The sequence below is a fragment of the Ochlerotatus camptorhynchus genome, unplaced genomic scaffold (genome assembly GCF_037179485.1).
Source record: "Ochlerotatus camptorhynchus isolate MF236.1 unplaced genomic scaffold, CSIRO-AGI_Acam_v1.1 ptg000791l, whole genome shotgun sequence".
NCBI lineage: Eukaryota > Metazoa > Arthropoda > Insecta > Diptera > Culicidae > Ochlerotatus > Ochlerotatus camptorhynchus.
In genome coordinates this window covers 1-22,102 of record NW_027041256.1, presented here as the reverse complement: position 1 = coordinate 22,102, position 22,102 = coordinate 1, and the positions used below count along the sequence as shown (strand labels likewise).

Below are 22,102 nucleotides of genomic sequence, written 5' to 3'. Positions count from 1 at the left end.
TTTGGGTAGTTTTGAAATAGCGTGTACATAATTTTACAAAAAATAACCGAGAACATATATATAAGGCTGTCCACGAGATAGTTGCCATCAGCTTTTTCAGACTTATTTGTTTGCCAAGAACTTTTGACAGATCACAGTAGAACCAAAGAAGAATACTAAGATGAAACTGTCGGAAGAAAAACTTTCTATTTGAGTGTCCTCTTTTACCAAAGATGAATACTAAGATGAAACTGTCGGAAGAAAAACTTTCTATTTTAGTGTCTTCTTTCACGGTCCCTTTCATCCAAGGAGAACCCCCCGTATTCAAGGTAATTTTGTGGTTTTGCTGCCCCCTCGGAAGAGATGAAATTTTGCGCTCATTTTTATCAAAACAATCACACCAAAATCAGAGATGTCCCATTTTTTAATTACTCGATTGACAACTAATCGATTATTTTTTTGTTCGCTGTGCTGCCATTTTTCCACCAATGAGAGTGCAGCACATGTTTGAAACGATCGGTGATGATCCTGTGGAGATGTTAATGCTTATATCGGCAAGATCTAACCGATTATAAATAGTTTACTTTTCGGTTCGTTAATCGATTAAACGATTATTCGAATGAAAATCGGACATCACTAGATGAATGTGAAACGTCATTTCAAATATAAGGCCGTTCATAAATAATGATACAATTTGAAAGGGACCGGGGCTAATCACAAATTACGTCTCCATGGTAACTGAAATAAACACGAGTGTTCACCGGTTGCTTTTACGGTCCCTTTCATCAAATGAATACCATCAAATAAAATGAAACGTAATTTTGTGGATTTGCTGCCCCCTCGGTAGAGGTGAAATTTTGCGCTCTTTTGACGTAGAACTACGTCTTTGTCGACTATACTGGGATGCAAATAAAAAAATATGTGTGGTGAAGGAGTGTTAGGTTTTGAACGCTTGTAACTTTGTCATTTATAGATGAAATTAAAATCCAAATACGCCAATCGATAGGATATTACATTACGAACCTGTTGAAATAAATATTTTTCCAATTTTTTCTGTAATTAAACTTTTGAAACTGTACAAATGATAATTTTATCACTGATTTCATGAAATAAGCCTTTTTCCCACACCCAGTCATCATAAACGAATACCACTTGGTTGCACGTTATTCTGCTTGAAGCTGAAAAGATATAAATCAGCGCTGCCCTCATGCCTCTGCTCATTACCGCTTCGGACGGCGTGGCACTAGGTCCTGCATCAAGCAGGACTAGGTCAGCGGCTAAAGGTGGATCATGGTGTGTCCACCACAATGAGGAATGAGACTTGAAAAAACGTGCATGTAAAACCCCCTCCCACTTAACAACCCCCTTCCCCTCCCCCTTAACAATAACCCGAAAAAGACATGGACTTTGCGATCATTTTTTTTTCGGGAAATAAATTTTAAGCAAACCCTAATGATGTATGAATAATTATTTTTTTATATGCAGAGCCAACATTTTCAAACAAATATTGCTTAATAGGAGACATACACTGGATGAATTACCAACAACTGACTGTAAAACATATCTGGTACCTTTATATATGCAATTATATTAACATCCAAAGTCCATCCTTTTTTACATATTCTGCGCAAAAGAAACTTTTTGCTCCGCCCCATTCATAAAAAACGGCGGGAAATCCTGAACCTGAAAAGATATAAAACAGCGCTGCTGTCATGCGTTTGCTCATTGTCGCTTCGGACTGCGTGGCACTTGGTCCTGCAGTAAGCAGGACCAAATCAGCGGCTAAAGGTGGATCCCGGCGTGACCACAATGAGGAAAAACAATGATGTAAACCCCCTCCCTCTTTCACAACAACCTCTCCCCCTCCCCCCTTCACAACAATCCCCCCCCCCCCTACACAACAATCTCTCCCCCCCTGAACAACCTCTCCTAACCTCCCCACCCACTCATCAACAACCTTTCCTAACCCCCCCCCCACTCATCACCAACCTTTATTACCACCCCCCCCCCCTCAAATACCTCTCCTAACCCCCCCCGTCCCCCCTACGCAACCGTCACCGAGGGGAGGAATGTCGGAAGTATAAATGCTGTAAAGCAAGGGGCCCAGCAGACTGCCTTGCGGGACTCCTGCTGGGATGGAAAACGTGTCGGAAAGACAACCATTCAACGATACCTTAAACGATCTTTGCTGGAGATAGTTACGGGTGATTTTAACCAGATGTAAAGGAAAGTTGAAGTTACAAAGCTTGTACACAAGTCCATCATGCCAAACATTGTCAAACGCTTTCTCAACGTCTAACAAGGCCATGGCTGTGAACTTGGATACAACTTTGTTACTTCGGATGTTATTCATCACCCGCACTAGCTGGTGATTGGTGGAGTGCCCCTTTCTGAACCCAAACTGTTCCGGAAGGAGAATGTTATTTTCCTCGACAAACTTGAGCAAACGATTGAGAATGAGTTTCTCGAACAATTTGCTCAGCGCTGAAAGGAGGCTGATTGGTCTGTAGCTTGAAGAAAATGTTGGATCCTTACTGGGTTTGCGGATTGGTATGATTTTTGCTATTTTTCAGATGATTGGAAAGTAGTGCAGTTCCAAACATCTGTTGAAGATGGCGGTTAGAAGAGACTGCACTTTCATGCTGAGTCTCTTCAAGATCAAGTTAAATATACCGTCAAACCCGGGAGCCTTCATGTTCTTGGTGCATTTCAGCGCTGAGCAAATCTGTTGTACTGTAATCATATCCGCCGGAGGCACGACACAAGGGGAGACATCTAGGTTTTGAACGCATTGCGCAACCTGATCATCGAGCGGACTTTGGATAGTCGAGCCAAGCAAATGCGATGAAGCGACATGCTTGCCGATCGCATTTGCTTTCTCCTGTGGGGTAATTAAAAGCCGATCGTCATCATTTTCGACTTTGAGAGGTGGAACGGGTTTGGGATGATTTTTCAGGACCTTGGCTATCTTCCAGAATGGTCTGGAGCGGTCGTCCAGATTCTGGACAACACGCCCGAAACTTTCATTTCGGAGTGAGTCCATTCTGGAAGCAATCTGCCTGTTCAGATCGGCCACTTCACGTTTTTTGCCCAGATCTCCAGTCCTCTGAAACTGGCGTCTACGAACATTTCTCAACCGAATAAGTAATTGGGTGTGGGAATCAATAGCAACAAACTTACCCCTCACAGGAACTTGTCGGACACACACCTCGTAAGCCACGGATATGGCCTGTTGGAGTCCTTCGAACGCCCGGTCGATGTCAGCTACAGTGTCGAGCAGTGGATTTTCATCGATGTTGCTGTCCACCATTCGTCCGTACTGCACCCAGTTGACATGGTGGTAGTCTTTACGCAGGCAGCTTCTAGCAGGAACCACGTTGACACCGACTTCAGTCACCACCGGTTGATGGTCGGAGCTGAGATCGTTGTGCACCTCCGGCTTGGATAGTCCGATGTTTGACAGGAAAAAGTCCAGCGTGGAGGGATTTCCCGCCGGAGAGATGAAAGTTGGTTCGTCTGGAAATTGCACAGTGTACAGTCCATGTTGTGCGTGGTCGAACAATAGACATCCGTTCCGGTTCCTCTGGTAGTTCCGCCAAGCTTCATGGCGGGCATTCAGGTCACCCCCAACGATGAATCGGGAGCTAGTACGGGTGATGGCGGTCAGGTCGTTCTTGAATTGAGTTCCTAGTCCATTGTTGGCGGTGCACTGGCGTGGGCAGTAAACAGCGACAAACCGGACGTTTCCAGTTGGTGATTCCACCTCCACACTAACGGCCTCGATGATAGAAGTGCGGACGTGGGGCAGAGTGCAGAACTTGATTCCCTTTCTGACGATGACCACTACACCACCCCCCCTGGAGCTGGTGCGATCAAGCCGGATAATGTTGTGGTCAGGCAACCAGAAGCTGTCGCCGGACTTTAGATGGGTCTCGGTTAGAAGACCCACGTCGATGCTGTGCTTGCGGAGGAAGTCGGCAAGCTCAATCTGTTTTGCTTTTACAGAGCAAGCGTTCCAGGTAGCGATGGTTAGCGGTTTAGACACCATACTGGATGATGAACTTACCGAGCACATGGATCTGTTTATTGTTTATTGTTTATTGCGGCACTTACGAAGAGCACCGGACATGTTGACGAAAATTTCCATCAGTTCATCCGCTGAGAACAGATCGGAGTTGTTGTTTTGCGCTGATGGTTGTCTCCAGAATCCAGGGGGGATGGAGAGCTTTGGCCAGCAGAATCACCAGAAGTTGCTTGAGCGGAATGCACTCGCGAATTCTCTTGCCTTTGCTGAGGGGCACGAAGAGGCGGGAAATCCTCCGTCCGAAATGCCGGGACTTTGTCCTTCTTGCGTCCTGGTTGGTTGTTAGTTGCCGCCTGTTTTCGGATGCCCCGGAATTCCACCTTGGAAGTCCTCAGGTGGGCGACGACCAAGTCATACTCCGCTTTGGTACGGAGCACCACCTTGGTGCCGACTCTGCCCAACTTGTATTTGGCATTAACGCCCAGCGTCGCTAGATCTGCGATGAGTTCATTAAGATGGGCATTTTTCACTACCAATGGAGGTAGCTTCACTTTTGCCGCACTCGGGCCGGCAGAATTTTCGCTGCCGATGGCGTCGCCGAAATCACCGATGTCGCTGGCGTTCGTCGCAGTGACATTGGACTGGTCTCGATTCTTCTTTCTCTTCTTGCTACGTTTTTCCGACACAGCTGGCTGGAAATTCCCATCCATGGGGAGAACAACAAACCTGTTCGAGGTAGGCACACCGGAGCTTCCGTCACCGGGGTTCTGGACCTTCGCTGGACTTCGGGACCGATGCTTCCCCATTTTGGGGCACACACACACGCACGACAAACCGCGAAAGAGAGCGTGAACACTATCGCCACGAACTTTTCAAACAACTCGAGAGAGCGAGCTAACACCGAACTGAACTGCTTGACGATCAAGCAGAGAATAACTGTGAAACATATCTGGTGCCTCTATATATGCAATTATATTAACATCCAAAGTCCATCCTATTTTACATATTCTGCACAAAAGAAACTTTCTGCTCCGCCCCATTCATAAAAAACTGCGGGAAATCCTATCAGGTTCTGAACCTGAAAAGATATAAAACAGCGCTGCTGTCATGTGTTTGCTCATTGTCGTTTCGGATGGCGTGGCACCTGGTTTTGCAGTAAGCAGGACCAAATCAGCGGCTAAAGGTGGATCACGGCGTGACCACAATGAGGAAAAGTAATGATGTAAACCCCCTCCCCATTTCACAACAACCTCTCTCCCTCCCCCTTCACATCAATATCTCCCCCTCCTCAACAACCTATCCTAACTCCCACCCCCACTCATCAACAACCTCTCCTAAACCCTCCCCCACTTATCAACAACCTTTCCTACCCCCTCCCCCCCCCCCCCACTTGTGAATTTCAGGAAATAAGTGCAAAATTTCCGAAAATCTTGAGACTTGAGGTAAGTAAGTATTCCGCAGTTCGAGCTGCAGTTGCTAAATAGAATCAATTTTCTGTTTTTTTCCTTCATTTTTTTCCGTCGATCTTGTTTTCCGTACTGAGTACCAATGCTCCCGACGCCAGAAAGGCAGCTCCCACACCTGGACCCTACATATCGGCCCATCAACTAATTAACCGGGAACCAACGGCTTTACTTCCCTTCCGAAGGATGATCAGTGAAAAAGAAAACAAAACATAAAAAAAATTGGCCATATTATTTCCGGAGGGATTTGAGATTTGGGCGTAATTGTATTTGTAAACAAACACGTCAATCACCGATTTCTCGCGAATAAAAGCTCAATCTCGAAAAGTCATAACACTATGAGGTAGAGGAATGATTCCTCTATCATTTGGTATAGTTTGTTTGTGAGATTGAGCTTTTATTCAAGAAGAAATCAGTACGTGTTTGTTTTTAAAAGCAATTACGCCCAAATCTCAAATCATTCCGGATTTTTGAATTAATAATCATATTTTTATTTCTGCTGCGTGAATTGTCAAACTTCATAAAATAAATATGATTGAATCAACAAGAAATCTGTTTTAAAAACAAACATATTTTTGTTCTTTGACTATATGTTTTAGTATTACTTCTACGTGAAGTCAACGATTTACATAGTTGAAGATGCTAATTTCAAATAACAGACTGTAGTGGTAATTTTTATACGATAGATGGAGTAGATGAAAGCATAGAGTTGATAGTTCCGTTAGAGTACGGCAGTGTGAAGATTGCATATAGATATTAGAATAGCGAGCTAGGACAACTTTTAAGGAAGGTACAAACAGTTTTTTCATCTCTCTTTACCAAACTCCCCCTTTGGAGAGGGATGGTAAGGGGTGTCCCCCCCCCCCACCACCACTGGCAAAAAGAGATGAAAACCGACCCGCTCAAGTACCAACTGTGTGTTTGAAACAGTTCTACCGATTTTTTACCGCACTTCAGTTGTTATTTGAAGGAAGGTATCCAGTCGTAGGTTTGGAAATTGCAACTATTGTTTACCCCTACCACGATATGTGCTCCTGTCATCGTCGACTTGACGATCTTGAGGGGACACGGGTGGGGTAGGTGCTGCTACTGTACCTTTCGACCATTGACAGTAATTGATGGTATGCTCCCATCCAGAGTTATATACTTTGACTATATGTTTTAGTATTACTTCTACGTGAAGTCAACGATTTACATAGTTGAAGATGCTAATTTCAAATAACAGACTGTAGTGGTAATTTTTATACGATAGATGGAGAAGATGAAAGCATAGAGTTGATAGTTCCGTTAGAGTACGACAGTGTGAAGATTGCATATAGATATTAGAATAGCGAGCTAGAACAACTTTTAAGGAAGGTACAAATCGGTTTTTTCATCTATATTTTTGTTGTTGACCCAGCTGCCAAATTTGACAGCTTACGTCAAATCGATGAAAGCTCTTGTGTAAGTTCGAAACGATTTTCTTTTTGATTTAATAATCCATGGGTTTTGAAGAACAAAAATACTGGATTGTTGAAACAATAATGATTTCTTTCTGCAGCCAAAACAAAATGAAATTCTTATTGGTTTTACGTCAAACATTATTACGTTTAAAATATTTTATTTTGCATGTGCAGGGTTGCTTCCACCGAGGCTTCCACTCACATGCTATAAAAAAATATTGTTCGGAATTATAAAATCATTGGATGTTATTATGATATGTTGTACACGCAGAAAAAAAATATTTTAAACGTAATAATATTGGACGTAAAATTAATAAGAATATCATTCTGTTTTGGCTGCAAAAAGAAATCATTATTATTTCAACAATCCAGTATCTTTGTTTTTTTTTCATTCCACTGCGTCCTAGCAAGAAGTACGGTCGACTTAGTTCGCGCTCCGCTATTTTGGAAGTTTTCTCGCTATTCGCTTGATTTAAATTGTCAGTTTTTTCTCGCTTAGAGTTCCCAGCTAAATAATTAACTAAAAGTGAGTTTTTTTCTGAGAAGAAAGTGTGTTTTCGGCATCATCGGAAGGAAAATTGTTTTTACGATTGCCAATTCGCCAACCATTTTGCGCACCATCGGTGCGTGGTAACGCATACCTGCACACGGATCATCGTCATCGAGTGTCAGCATCTGCCTCCGCATTTACACCGCTCATCTATCATCGTGTGTTCAGCTGAGTGCCGACCCTCACATAAGCACACACCAACGAAGACCGCCCGCACACGCTGATCGAAGATCATCCACGCTGCGCGTCGCTCAGCTGCTGCCGTTTAAACGCTCGGTGGTAGTAGTATAGGATTATCAGATAAGTTTTTGTTCTTGTTTCTCTCTATCGTCCACAGTTAAATTTTAAGTTTGTGTTCTGTGTTTGTAGTTTTTTTTTGTGTATTGTGTCCGAATGATTATCGTTTCAGTGGTAGAGCGTTTTTCGCTCCCACTAGTACGGCAAAATGGACATTTTGTCGCAAGACGAAATGGACGTTTTGTCGGAAGATGACACCACTTTGCCACGCGATGGCAAGAAGGGTCGAAAACGTACGTCATCTCTCCCTGGTTCATCGTCTCAGTCTGGCAAAGGACAGGCTCAGATAAACCCCCGATCGCGAGCCTATCCAGATGACTCGACTAGCCCATGGGTTGTCTACTTTCAGCCCAGAAACAAACCTTTGAATGTAATGCAAATTACTAATGATCTGACGAAGCGATACTCGGCCGTGACTGAAATCATGAAGGTTAGGCACAATAAACTTCGTGTCTCCGTCTCTAACCTGAAGCAGGCTAACGAGATTGCTGCCTCCCAGCTCTTCACGCTCGAGTACAGAGTTTACATCCCAGCTCGTGATGTGGAGATCGAAGGTGTGGTCACCGAAGCGAGTCTGACCCCCGAGATCTTGGAGAAGCAGGCGGTTGGCCGTTTCAAGAACCGTTTGCTTCCTCCGGTGAAGATACTGGATGTCCAAAAACTGGGCTCAGTATCTGTCAGCGAGGGTAAAAAGAGTTTTACCCCCACAGACTCGTTCCGTGTGACCTTTTCTGGTTCAGCCCTTCCTCACTACATCGAGCTGGGAAAACTTCGACTACCTGTGCGTTTGTTCGTTCCCCGGGTCATGAACTGCCAAAACTGTAAGCAGTTGGGACATACGGCCTCCCACTGTGGCAGCAAGGCACGCTGTTCCAAATGCGGAGAGAAGCATGGGGATGACACCTGTGCAGCTACCGCACCAAAATGCGTGTACTGTAAGGGAACTCCTCATGGTATCTCGTCATGCCCGGTGTACAAACAACGCGGGGAGAAATTACAACGCTCACTTAAGGAACGTTCCCGGCAGTCTTTTGCAGAAATGCTTAAGACGGCCACGCCATCGACCAACGACAAAAATCCCTTTTCTCTTTTGTCAGATGACGAGACTGACTCTGACTTGGCTGAGGAGGGAACTTCTTTCTGTTTTTCAGCACGGAAACGAAAACGCATCCGTTCGCGGAAAGTTGAGAATAAAGAACCCCAAATCAGCTTGCCCAAATCAAGGAGTGGTGGAAAAAAGGAAGTTTCTACTCCTCCTGGATTCAGAAGAACTGACTATACCCAGGATTTTCCACCTCTCCCGGGGACATCCAAAACCCCTGATGTCCCATTTTTAAGAACAGAAGCCCCTTCTTCATCTGGGTTGTTCTCATTTGATAAAATTGAGGACGATATTCTCAAGTACCTGAATATTTCTGATCCTCTCAAAAGCATTGTTCTGGCAATGCTTCCTACTGTGAAGACCCTCTTGAAGCAATTGACATTGAAGTGGCCCCTCATTGCAGCAATCATTTCCTTCGATGGATAATTTTCCAAACGAGGTCGGGGATTTGATCGCTATTCTACAGTGGAATTGTCGAAGTCTTATTCCTAAATTAGACTCTTTAAAGTTTTTAGTTCACAATAATGATTGTGATGCATTTGCTCTTTGTGAAACTTGGCTCTCTTCAGATATAGATCTTCCTTTTTATGATTTTAACATTATTCGACTGGATCGTGAGGATTCGCGTGGAGGAGGGGTACTTTTGGGGATCAAAAAGTGCCATTCTTTCTATAGAGTGAATCTTTCACAATTTACAGGTATTGAAGTTGTCGCATGTCAGGCTATTATTAAAGGTAAGAGCCTTTGTATTGCTTCTGTTTATATTCCTCCTAGAGCCGTTGTTAATCGAAAACAACTTTCAGATATATGTTCAGTACTTCCTGCTCCACGGTTGATTATGGGAGATTTTAATTCCCACGGTACAGGCTGGGGGGAACTGTATGATGACAACCGTTCTACTTTTATATATGACATCTGTGATAACTTCAATATGACAATTCTTAACAATGGAGAAGTAACACGTTTGGCTGGACCATCTTCGAATGGAAGTAAATTAGACCTCACACTTTACTCTAACTCATTATCGTTGGATTGCACGTGGAATGTGATCCAGGATCCCCACGGTAGTGATCACTTGCCGATCAAAATTTCGATTGCCAGTGGGTTCAATCCGTCGGAATCCGTTAACGTCACGTACGACCTCACCCGTAATATCGATTGGACAACGTTCAAGACCGCGATAGAGGAAGCCGTGTCGTCGGTAGAAGGGCTTCCACCGTTGGAGGAATATAACTTCCTCTCCAATCTGATCTTGGACAGCGCGCTTCGAGCTCAAACTCGGCCGGTTCCTGGAACGTCTTTGCGTAGGAAACCTCCTTCCCCTTGGTGGGACCACCAATGCACTGAGGTTTATCGTAAAAAGTCCGACGCGTTTAAGCTTTTCCGGAAACGTGGAACACCCGTGTATTTCGAAGCGTACTCGGCTCTTAAACGCGAACTCAAGAGCCTCATCAAAGCCAAGAAACGCGGATACTGGCGGCAATTCGAGGACGGATTATCGCGCGAAACGTCGATGAATACGCTTTGGAACGCGGCGCGAAGGATGCGTAACCGGTCTTCGAACAACGAGAGCGAGGAGTACTCAGATCGTTGGATTCTCAAGTTCGCGCGAAAAGTATGTCCTGATTCCGTGCCGGCACAGATGATTCCTCGCGAAACGACGAATTCTGTAGACGAGATCAGCCAGCCTTTTTCAATGCTGGAACTCTCACTCGCGCTCCTTTCGTGTGGCAATTCGGCTCCGGGGGCTGATAGAATCAAGTTCAACTTGTTGAAGAACCTCCCAGACGTCGCTAAGAGGCACATGTTGAACTTTTTTGTCAGTTCCTGGAGCTCAATATTGTTCCGGATGATTGGAGGCAAGTGAGAGTTATAGCCATTAAAAAGCCTGGAAAACCCGCTTCAGATCATAACTCGTATCGTCCCATCGCGATGTTATCGTGCATTCGAAAATTGTTGGAGAAAATGATCCTTTTTCGCTTGGACAAATGGGTTGAGACGAACCACCTACTCTCAGATACTCAATTTGGATTCCGTAGGGGCAAGGGAACGAACGACTGTCTCGCGTTGCTTTCCACAGAAATTCAGTTGGCTTTTGCTAAAAAAGAGCAAATGGCTTCTGTATTCTTGGATATCAAGGGGGCTTTTGATTCAGTATCCGTTGAGGTCCTTTCAGACAAACTCCACGCTTGTGGCCTTTCTCCATTGATAAATAACTTTTTGTACAATTTGCTGTCAGAGAAACATATGAGCTTTTCTCATGGAAACTCTACAGCTTCTCGATTTAGTTACATGGGTCTCCCCCAGGGCTCATGTTTAAGCCCCCTTTTGTATAATTTCTACGTCAGAGAAATTGACAATTGTCTAAGTGACAACTGCACGTTGAGACAACTTGCAGATGACGGCGTAGTGTCTATGACAGGGCCCAAAGGGGTCGACCTGCAAGGACCCTTACAGGATACCTTAGACAATTTGTCTACTTGGGCTATTCAGCTAGGTATCGAATTCTTCACGGAGAAAACTGAGTTGGTCGTTTTTTCTAGGAAGCATAGCCCAGCACAACCAAAGCTTCAACTTTTGGGTAAACCGATCACTCATTCTATGTCCTTCAAATATCTTGGGGTCTGGTTCGATTCAAAATGCACCTGGAGATCCCACATTGAGTATCTGAGACGAAAATGCCAACAAAGGATCAATTTTCTCCGAACAATTACCGGAACGTGGTGGGGAGCCCATCCGCAAGATCTTCTAACGTTGTACCGGACAACGATTTTATCGGTTTTAGAATACGGTAGTTTTCAGTCGGCGGCTAAAACTCACATCATCAAACTGGAACGTATCCAGTATCGTTGTCTTCGTATCGCGTTAGGATGCATGCACTCGACTCATACGAAGAGTCTAGAAGTGTTGGCGGGCATGTTGCCACTATCGGATCGGTTCTCGGAATTGTCCCTCAGGCTCCTCACCCGTTGTGAAGTTATGAACCCACTGGTAATCGAAAACTTTGAAAAGCTTCTTGAGCTGAACCCTCAAACTCGTTTTATGTCATTGTACTACGTGTACATAGCACAGGATGTCAGCCCTTCACAGCATAATCCTCATCGTGTATGCTTCTCCGACTTCGGCAATTCGGTTAGTTTTGATTTATCTATGACGCGGGAGATTCGTGGGATCCCAGAACATCATCGTTCCATGATTGTTCCGTCAATTTACGCTGCAAAGTTTGGCCAAGTTGATTCCGCAAGATCGTTCTTCACAGATGGATCACTAATAGAGTCGTCCGCTGGTTTTGGTATTTTTAACGAATTTCATAGCGCCTTTCGAATGCTTCAAGCTCCTTGTTCCGTATATGTTGCTGAGCTGGCGGCAATACATTATACGCTAGAAACGATCGCCTCACTTGCACCAGATCATTATTTTATTTTTACGGATAGTCTCAGTTCTGTCGAGGCTATTCGCTCTATGAGGCCCGTAAAGCACTCCTCGTATTTTCTCATGAAAATACGAGAGCTTTTAAGTGCTTTATCTTTAAGATCTTTTGTCATCACCTTTGCATGGGTCCCATCTCATTGCTCGATTCCGGGCAATGAGGTAAAAAAAAAATAAAAAAAGGTATCTTTGTTTCTAAGAACCCATGGACTGTTAAATGAAAAAGAAAATCTTTTCGAATTTACCAGAGCTTTCATGGTTTTGACGTAAGCTGTCAAATTTGGCAGCTGGGTCAACAAAAAATATGTTTGTTTTTAAAAGCGATTTCTTGTTGATTCAATCATATACATTTTATTAAGCCTGAAAATATACGCAGTAGAAATAAAAATATGTTTATAGATTCAATATTTAATAATTTGCGATTATTTTTATGTTTTGTTATCTTTTTGTAATAAACAGAATTACAATTGAATCTAAAAAACCTTTCTGAGGCATAAATCTCTCCGGTTCATGAGTTGATGGGTCGATAGGTAGGGTCCAGGTGTGGAAGCGGCCTTCCTGGCGTCGGGAGCATTGGTACTCAGTACTGAAAACAAGATTGACGGAAAAAAATCAAGGAAAAAAGAAAGAAAACTGTTTACATTTAGCAACTGCAGCATACTTACTTACCTCAAGTCTCAAGATTTTCGGAAATCTTGCTTTTTTTCCGAAATTCACAATTAAAAACAATATCACGTCGAACGCGGAAAAGAGCTGAATCAAACGAGAACAGTATTGTGTCATTGTTTACATTTTTTCCGGGAACGAGGGAATGGTGGGTAGTTATTTTTGCATTCATGGCACGGGGAATAGACACAACAAATAAATGCTAAATTAAAATTAACTATTGTTGGCTTAATAAAAGAATATTGTTATTTTTACAATAGTTGCAGTTGAAGAAAGGCTTATTAAAACAAACAAAAATCTTATTTTGTATTTATTTTAATAAGTATTATCGGAACAATAAAATGCAATATAATTTCAACCGGATTTGTTTGTTTAAATACAAATAAAGTTTTTTTGATTCAATTCAAACAATTTTCTGTCCGTGTACTTGTAAGTGAATTGAAGAGGTTATAAAGTATATGTTTCGCACATGAAACCTGTCAATTTTGCTTGCAGAGTGTCACAATCAGCTATTTTATGATTTGTGAACGTTCACGCTCAGAGTGCTCGCGAGTCGTAAAATCACTCATTGTGACTATCTGAAAGCGAAAGCGTCAAACACTATCCTTTCAACCTATTCTTGTGTCTAACAAGTACAAAATATCATTATAACATCTAATGATTCCAAAATTCCGAAAACTTTTTTTATAGCAGTAGTAGAAGCATGCCTGCCATTATGTAATTCCCGTGTTATCAGGAAGCTCTCTTGAGCTTTAGGGATTAATAAAGATGTTCAGGACATTATTCAAGACTATATTGAGCCTGTAGATAGTCAAGATCGTAGCTCCAGAATAGTTTGGAGATCAGCATTGTTACCATTCTATGAAGCTTTGCAAAGTTCGGATGATGTATTGAATAAGTCGGGATCGTGCGTACCAAACCACATTGAGCTTATCATAGAACATCAAAATCTTAGCTCCAGGACATTTTGGAGAACTTTGGCGACATCTTGATCTTAATATTATGTTTAATGATTAATGTAAGTACATATTAATAAAACTTTTTTAAATAATGCAGAATAAGCAAGAAAATCTTTTTACCTACCTCCTTGTATGCAAATTCCCCTTAGTATTTACGATGGTTGAACTCTTGGAGACGAACAGCCAGTGGCTAAAAATCTCCTTAATGAAGATAAAAAAAAAGATGGTTGAGCTCTGAGAGGGACAGTTAACAAGCAAGGTTTTGCGCGGCTTCCCATAGTTCGGGCTGTTATAATTCTATTTGAGATATTTTATCACCATTAGAAGCGGAACTAAATTTACTAAAAACTCTACGAAAAATGCACACATATGCACTCATCGAGGAACTAGAGTGTGATGCGCGAAAAAAAAAAAACTCTAAATTTCTACGTTTCACTAAATTTGCTTTAGCTCAGGCTGTGGTTATTTGATTCTGGAGTTTGTACCGCAAGATTATCCCCGTACTTATTTATGAACACGCTAAGCTCGGGTAATCCCCAGCCACCAGATCCGAAAAACAATATGCCATAGAGTGCAATAAAGGGGTCACCTCGTCAGCACCCCACTAGGTGTACAGGAAGCCAGCACAGGTGAACTTAAAAACATAATTTAGGAACAGTTGTTTTTCCCATAAGACCCATGTATTGCGGGTAGTGACTTATACCATCAGAAAGGGGATAACTATCAGAGCATGATAGCTAGTAAAGGACATATCAAATTCACCTCTCCTCACCTTGCCAATCTCCTTTTCAAGGTATCACGACCATACGATAGTTGAGAATGATGATAGGGGTACATTAGTGTGTTAATATAACTGCAACTGAAGAAATAGGGTACCAACAGTTTGTAAAGAATCAGTCCAAGACTAGTTACATCATTGGTTGCTGGCTGTAACATGCAAATTAACACCTACACAGATAAAAATTCTGAATTTTAATTGCTACATTGCATGACATTTGTCAGAACTTTACATGATATATAATGTAAACGTATATGATATGTGACGCTCCATTTATGTGCATTATATTGAACAGAAATTTACACTTCTTTTTCGAACTGTGTATTAGTGAGATTATTTTAAATAAATATGTCCACCCACTGAAAGGTCTATACCCCCTGAATAACCTTGGGCAAGACAGCAACCTTCTATGTGGTCAGGACCACAAGATATTCATTCGTAGTTGTCAATGATAATAAAAGCACTTAAACAAACAGATACCGTGTAAAAACCAATATTATTTTGAGACACCTCAGAAAAAAACCGCATCATTCGGGAATCCATGTAAAAAACCAAGTAAAAAAAACGTGCAAAAAGAGATTGCAATGTATTTACTCGTGGGGTAATGTCCCTAATGTCGACCTAAGTAACCCTTATATTGAGTCCATACATAAATTTAGCAGGAAATCATTTTTTCGCAATGTTTCACTAGCAATCAAAAATATCCATTAGTTAATCTCCCTGCAGGAACTCTTAGCAAAAGTATTAGATCTGAAGATTATAATGTTTTGCCTCTAGTTTTATGGTTATTTTTATCCAAGTAGTTAGAAGACATCGAATAAGGCAGAGATGACGGATAGGTATGTTGTATGTTTTTTAAACCCATAAGTGGAACACTTACCCTAGTTTCAAACTGCTAAATGTTGGGAAAGGGCATGCCTTCCTGCGCTCGTCCGTAAATCTGGTATGTGAAACTATGGTCTTTTATTGTAGTTTATGTGTACTCCCGATTCCCAAGACCTCTATTATATTCAAGCTTAACTACACTATCATAACAAGTTTATGAACGAGGGAAGATTAATATGTGCTTATGTTATTTTTTTAGACGGACACATTCATTCTATCGGAGGAGCAGGTGACGATTTCAACCTGTCTGGATGTTTATATCGTGTTATTGACCTTGAAGAAGCGGATAAAGAAACAATACATCTATTAGTTTTCCTGCTTATGCAATTCATGTCGCGAGTTGATTTAGTATGTTATTAAATGATACCACACAGCAAAAAAATAATTTTGATATCACGTCAAAGTGGATGCACTACAATCATGTCGAAAATATGGTGTAATATTACTTGCTAAAAAGGACAAAATTATCATTAATACAATGCATGAACTGACATTACGCTGCTTTTACTGCATTTGTTTATTTATGTGGTCATAAAAATTACATGAAATTTTCGACATGATTGTAGTGCATCCACTTTGATGTGATATCAAAATTATTTTTTTGCTGTGCATAATGCATTTCTTATGAGGAATGATTCTGTTGTAGGCCTACCCAACGGATGAAAAACCAATGGTTAAACAACAATCGATCGTTTTGCGCCATCTCTATTTACTTCTTGGCTATAATCAAACAGAAAAATTGTTCCATACACCTCCAACGCGGCTCAGAACATCAGCAGTATTCAACTCATTTATAGCAAATTTACCACAAGTTTTGGATCAAAACCACTTGATGGGATGGCTCCTGTTACCAACTGTTATACAGGTTCTTTTATATGCACCGAATCAGGGTAATGGCCTTCTACAATCTGGAAACGAAGCTATACATAGTATTTCAAATACTTTTTCACTGTGGTACATGGAAATTCATGTTCGTCGTAACTGGATGATGTCGTTGCTGGTAATATTGTATAAATATCAATATAATCAACCACCATATGCAGATCAGATACAGAATTTATTACGGATCATCATAAACTCGCTCGAATCCCATTTCCATCTATGTCGAAGAATACCGGCGACCGTTGTAATGGACATGCCTTCTCGGTCCCGAGACTTGAGCCAGCCGTCACTGGTAACTGAACACGACGATAAATTGCAGGAAACTCCTCCGCCCAGTCCATTGTTTTATACAGAAGGGTTATTACATGGCCACTCCTCAAAACACAAACCATCAAAGACAAATCCACTGGGATTTCGAAAATATCCTGATTCAAGCTTGGAAACAGATGATACAGAATCGGAATTAGTGGCTATACCAGAAAGTGATCTCTCTGATAGTACACTTCAATTGAGCAGTGCACCTGTATGTAATCCATAAATACAATCATTCCATCTCATCTAACCTTTAATCTATTACAGAATTCCTTCGATGATACTGCTCATTTTGATGATATATGTGCGCCCCTGAAGCCTGAAGTCGTTAAAAATAAAGTCACAACGCATGTGACAACTGCTAATCTCGCAACTGCTCAAGTAGCTATATCAACTATAACAACAGGTGAAAAAGACGATAAAGCTGAGCTCTCCAAAAAACTGCAAAAAATAATGTCGTCAGCTAGTGGTAACGAAAACTCTACATCAGGTCATGTAACTAGTGGTGCATTAACTAATAAAGTTGCTCTGCCGGCAATGCCACAGAAGTGCTCAGTACAGGAAGGTGTGCGAATGATGGTGACTTCCTCCATGCTGGGCCAACCAAAAGCACAGGCTATACTAAATCCACCGGCCAATGTCCAGAAAGCCATTGTAGTAACCCAAAATACATCAGTCGCTATTGCTAAACCTAAAGAAAACATGGTTTCTAAAATAGCTACAACAAATATAGAAGGTAACATCCTGAAACGTCTATAAAGTACAGCGAGGCAAGTGGGAGCTGAAAATGGTATCGTTGAGCATTGTGTGATTGCGTAATCAACCTACAATAATCATTGTTTTCATAGTTTTAAAGCACAGTCATTATGTGTTGGCGTCGCTGCACAAGTGTATACCCATAAAAAATCAAATATTATTCCATTGGATTATCAGTTAAAAATTATGACTGCGATATGGAATGATTTCTTTCGTAAGTTCAGATACTTAGTACATGACATTCCTTTGCTTTGAACGTGGTTAGCGAAGGGTTAGCTGTATAAGAATATTGTGCGATATATATTATAGTGTAACGGCGCCGGTGATGTAGTGGTAAGCGTGATAACCTCTCACCCCAGCAGGCCTGGGTTCAATCCCAGTCGGCGCCGCCGGGATGTTCTGAGGCATAACATTTCTGATCACGCCTTCCTTCGGATGGGAAGTAAAGCCGTTGGTCCCCGGTTCATGAGTTGATGGGTCGATAGGTAGGTCCAGGTGTGGGAGCTGCCTTCCTGGCACGTCGGTAGCATTGGTGCTCAGCACGGAAAACAAGATCGACGGAAAAAACAAACCAAAGGAAAAAAAAAATATTATAGTGAAGAACTGTTGATATGTCATATATTAACTGTTGGACAAAGTCATATAAGTTTGCTCTATAAGAAAATCAAGTAAAAATACCTGTTTACGGTATGAATATCGCTCACTTAGAGATATATATTATATATGACGATCATGTATATTTTATTGAAGTGACTTTTAACGATTTCTGACATTTGGTGATATGTCTAGCGTGTAAACAGCCATTTAAAAACTATTGGAAAGTCATTTTAGTTAGTCACTTCGAGTTTGCTATGAAGTTAATCTCGGGCACTATTGTGATTTGAGGCACTAAATTGTCATCACAGTTTTGTTATTGCAAGAGCAAATTTACATTATGTCGTAAGTAACATTCGCACCAATCCGAGAAAAATAAAGTTTTGTTTTGATGACCGAAAAGTTATTCCTATTTCCAAGTAAACACATATAATCTCATAGTGATAGCAATGTTTAACATATTTAGCAGGGTTTTAATCATACAAATGCAAATCGCTAGCTTTCATGCTAAAAAATACTGGTTTTTGAGTCAAAAGTTATTACACGTCGTTTGGTGGCCCCTATTGTTACATAAGTCAAAGTGTATTTACCAGGATATTCGGGAGAATTATCAATTACGTCTCCTTACGTGCAGCCCATTCATCATTTTAGGACCACCGAAATCATCTTAGCAACAAACAGTTCGATTTATTCACTTTAATAATGAGAAAGCGAAACGACGAACGTACACTTTTCACGGGTTTCTCAGCGCTGTTACTTAAGTCAAACGGCATCTCCATAGAAATTGGGTGACTTAAGTAACATCGAAAACTATTTTGATCGGAAGGTGATTACGTCAAAAAGCAATTTGACTGGTAAATAAATTTAAAAATAAGATTTGATCCTATATTCGGACAGCATATAGTGTAATAGCAAGAGAATCGATTGACACTGATAGCTCGACTTTGTTTACCTTTGTTACATTCGACGTAATGGAAATTTGCTCTTGATTGTATGTTTTCCGGTAGCAGATAATGGACTCCTGGAAAAAGCGAAGTGGAACCAGAGCCCGAGGTTCTGGATCGTATCACCTTAAAACAATTTCTATGTAAATATCCCTTCAGACCGATCGCGTTTGTCATAGTGGTCTTTGGTATTTTGTTCATGATTCCCTTATAAAAATTCTGGGACTTTGAACAGTTATCTGAAGTCAATGACTTGGAAAATTGGTAACTACACTGCCACACTTAGAAAAAATTACCGACTTCGGTAATTCATTTACCGAATTCTCAACAGCTGAACGGTCGGTAATGTGTTCGGTAATCGTAACCGAAAAATCTGTAAACTGAATCAGCAAAATTAGCTGTCAAATTTACCGAACGATCGGTAACGTTTACCGAAAAAACAAGCTTGATTTGTAATTGCTTTTACCGGAGAAAATGAAAATTACCGAAAGATCTGTAATTTTTTTAAAAGTCTACCGACTTAAATTTAATTCGCTTTAATATTGTTTCAATGTGTTTTTCGGGTTTTATCAATTATACAAATTAAATACAAATACTCCGATGAATATTTTTGTTAAGTTCATTCAATGATGTCTCTGATTCACGGGTAGAACTTGCTTCATTGCATTGAGTAAATAGGCATTTCATGACCGATGAAAAGGGTTTCCCCGAGTGGATCGTTTCCCTTCGTGATACTTCCGGCTGGAACAAAGCTTTCAAGTGGATGCTTTTCAATGATATGGCTTTTTAAAGAATAGAAGTTATTTTTATCTTGCATCACATTTCTGATATGTACAATAAAAAATTGTGTTTGCCGGTTTATGTGGTTATTGATGAAAAAACAAGCAACAGCATTGCCATCTGTAACAATGGGCATTTATTTAGATAACGAAATATCATTACTTACGGAAAATATCTACGAATCGCTCATATTGGTGTTGCAGCTGGTCCATAACAGCCTCCATAATTGCACTTTTTTATTTTTCACAAGTTTCCACTTACATTTTTTTTTTAAGAAGGTCGAAAATCACAATATGGTGAATTTGACGTTTCTCGCTGTGAAAACTACCGAACTCGGTAATGGAACGGTTTGTTTACCGAACCTTCAGTAAAATATTTCACCGAAGTCAGTGATGAAGCTGATTTACAGATCTGCCGGTAATTTTTTTTACCGTTTTCGTTGAATTGAAATGAAATCACCGAAATTCGGTAATTTTATTTACAGTTTTCAGCAATAGAGCGAGAAAATACCGAAACATCTGTAATTTTTAGGATTACCTATCTAAGACGATAATTTTTTTTACCAAACTCAGGGTCTCTGTTTAAGTGTGTGCAATGCTTATTTCTGTTTGCAAACTTTGTAAACATATCAAACAGAAATGAATAAATAGTGTATTACTGAATTATAAGTGGGGATGGGTGGCATTCACTAGCCCGAGAATACCCTCCACATGCAAGCCTCTTCACCAACCATACATCAGTACACATTTATCGAGTCAGTAATTTTTAGCGAGTTTTTGAATTGCGGAACTCTTCGGTAAAATTTAAAAAATCTGTGAAAAATTCAAAGTTGAAAAAATGTGTTACGAAAATTTACTTCTGTTAACCCCGTGTAATGATGAAAAATAAAAATTTTCTATTTTATCCAATCTTTACGAATAACAGTCATTTGAATTTTAACCGAGTCAGTAATCCAAAAATCCAGTAAAAATACTAACTCATGTAGAAAAATCTAAGTGTGTATACAGATGCAGCGGAGCTCCACACTCCTCCATCGAAACAGCACCGTAGCTGAGCTGCGAGTGCTATGAAATAAAAAGGACATCGACTTATTACCTGGGGGGACGTGCTGTCAAATCAGCCTACTGATCATTCTTGTATGAAACTGGTTCCAAACGTAAACAAGCCATAAGAAACTTACAGCATTTGTTTACGTTTGGAACCAGTTTCATACAAGAATGATCAGTAGGCTGATTTGACAGCACGTCCCCCCCAGGTAATAAGTCGATGTCCTTTTTATTTCATAGCACTCGCAGCTCAGCTACGGTGCTGTTTCGATGGAGGAGTGTGGAGCTCCGCTGCATCTGTATACACACTTATAGCGAATTCGTTTATTATTCAGTTCCAACCTGGATCGGGTATCAAGATTGGGTCTGCTTGTTTTCTGACAAACGTCAGTTTGCTCGTTTGTTTTTAAAACCTAGCTCAGGTTGAGGTTCACACTGACAAAAAGTTCGGTTTCGCACTGGGTTGCAACTGGTGTTAACCCCGATAATAAACGAATTCGCTATTAGATTTTTCTACATGAGTTAGTATTTTTACTGGATTTTTGGATTACTGACTCGGTTAAAATTCAAATGACTGTTATTCGTAAAGATTGGATTAAATAGAACATTTTTATTTTTCATCATTACACGGGGTTAACAGAAGTAAATTTTCGTAACACATTTTCTCAACTTTGAATTTTTCACAGATTTTTTAAATTTTACCGAAGAGTTCCGCAATTCAAAAACTCGCTAAAAATTACTGACTCGATAAATGTGTACTGATGTATGGTTGGTGAAGAGGCTTGCATGTGGAGGGTATTCTCGGGCTAGTGAATGCCACCCATCCCCACTTATAATTCAGTAATACACTATTTATTCATTTCTGTTTGATATGTTTACAAAGTTTGCAAACAGAAATAAGCATTGCACACACTTAAACAGAGACCCTGAGTTCGGTAAAAAAAATTATCGTCTTAGATCGGTAATCCTAAAAATTACAGATGTTTCGGTATTTTCTCGCTCTTTTGCTGAAAACTGTAAATAAAATTACCGAATTTCGGTGATTTCATTTCAATTCAACGAAAACGGTAAAAAAAATTACCGGCAGATCTGTAAATCAGCTTCATCACTGACTTCGGTGAAATATTTTACTGAAGGTTCGGTAGTTTTCACAGCGAGAAACGTCAAATTCACCATATTGTGATTTTCGACCTTCTTAAAAAAAAATGTAAGTG

At 40.8% G+C, this 22,102-nt stretch overlaps 1 long non-coding RNA gene across 2 annotated transcripts in view; it reads left to right on the top strand.

Moving 5' to 3' along the window:
• LOC135715054 (uncharacterized) overlaps window positions 1-17,542 on the top strand; it is a 29,352-nt gene extending 11,810 nt beyond the window's left edge. For both annotated transcript variants that reach the window (XR_010518925.1, XR_010518926.1), the window contains exons 2-4: window positions 15,774-15,922; window positions 16,221-16,979; window positions 17,036-17,542. This is a non-coding gene — a long non-coding RNA (uncharacterized LOC135715054). The remainder of the gene's footprint in view (window positions 1-15,773; window positions 15,923-16,220; window positions 16,980-17,035) is intronic.
• The last annotated feature ends 4,560 nt before the right edge of the window (window positions 17,543-22,102 follow it).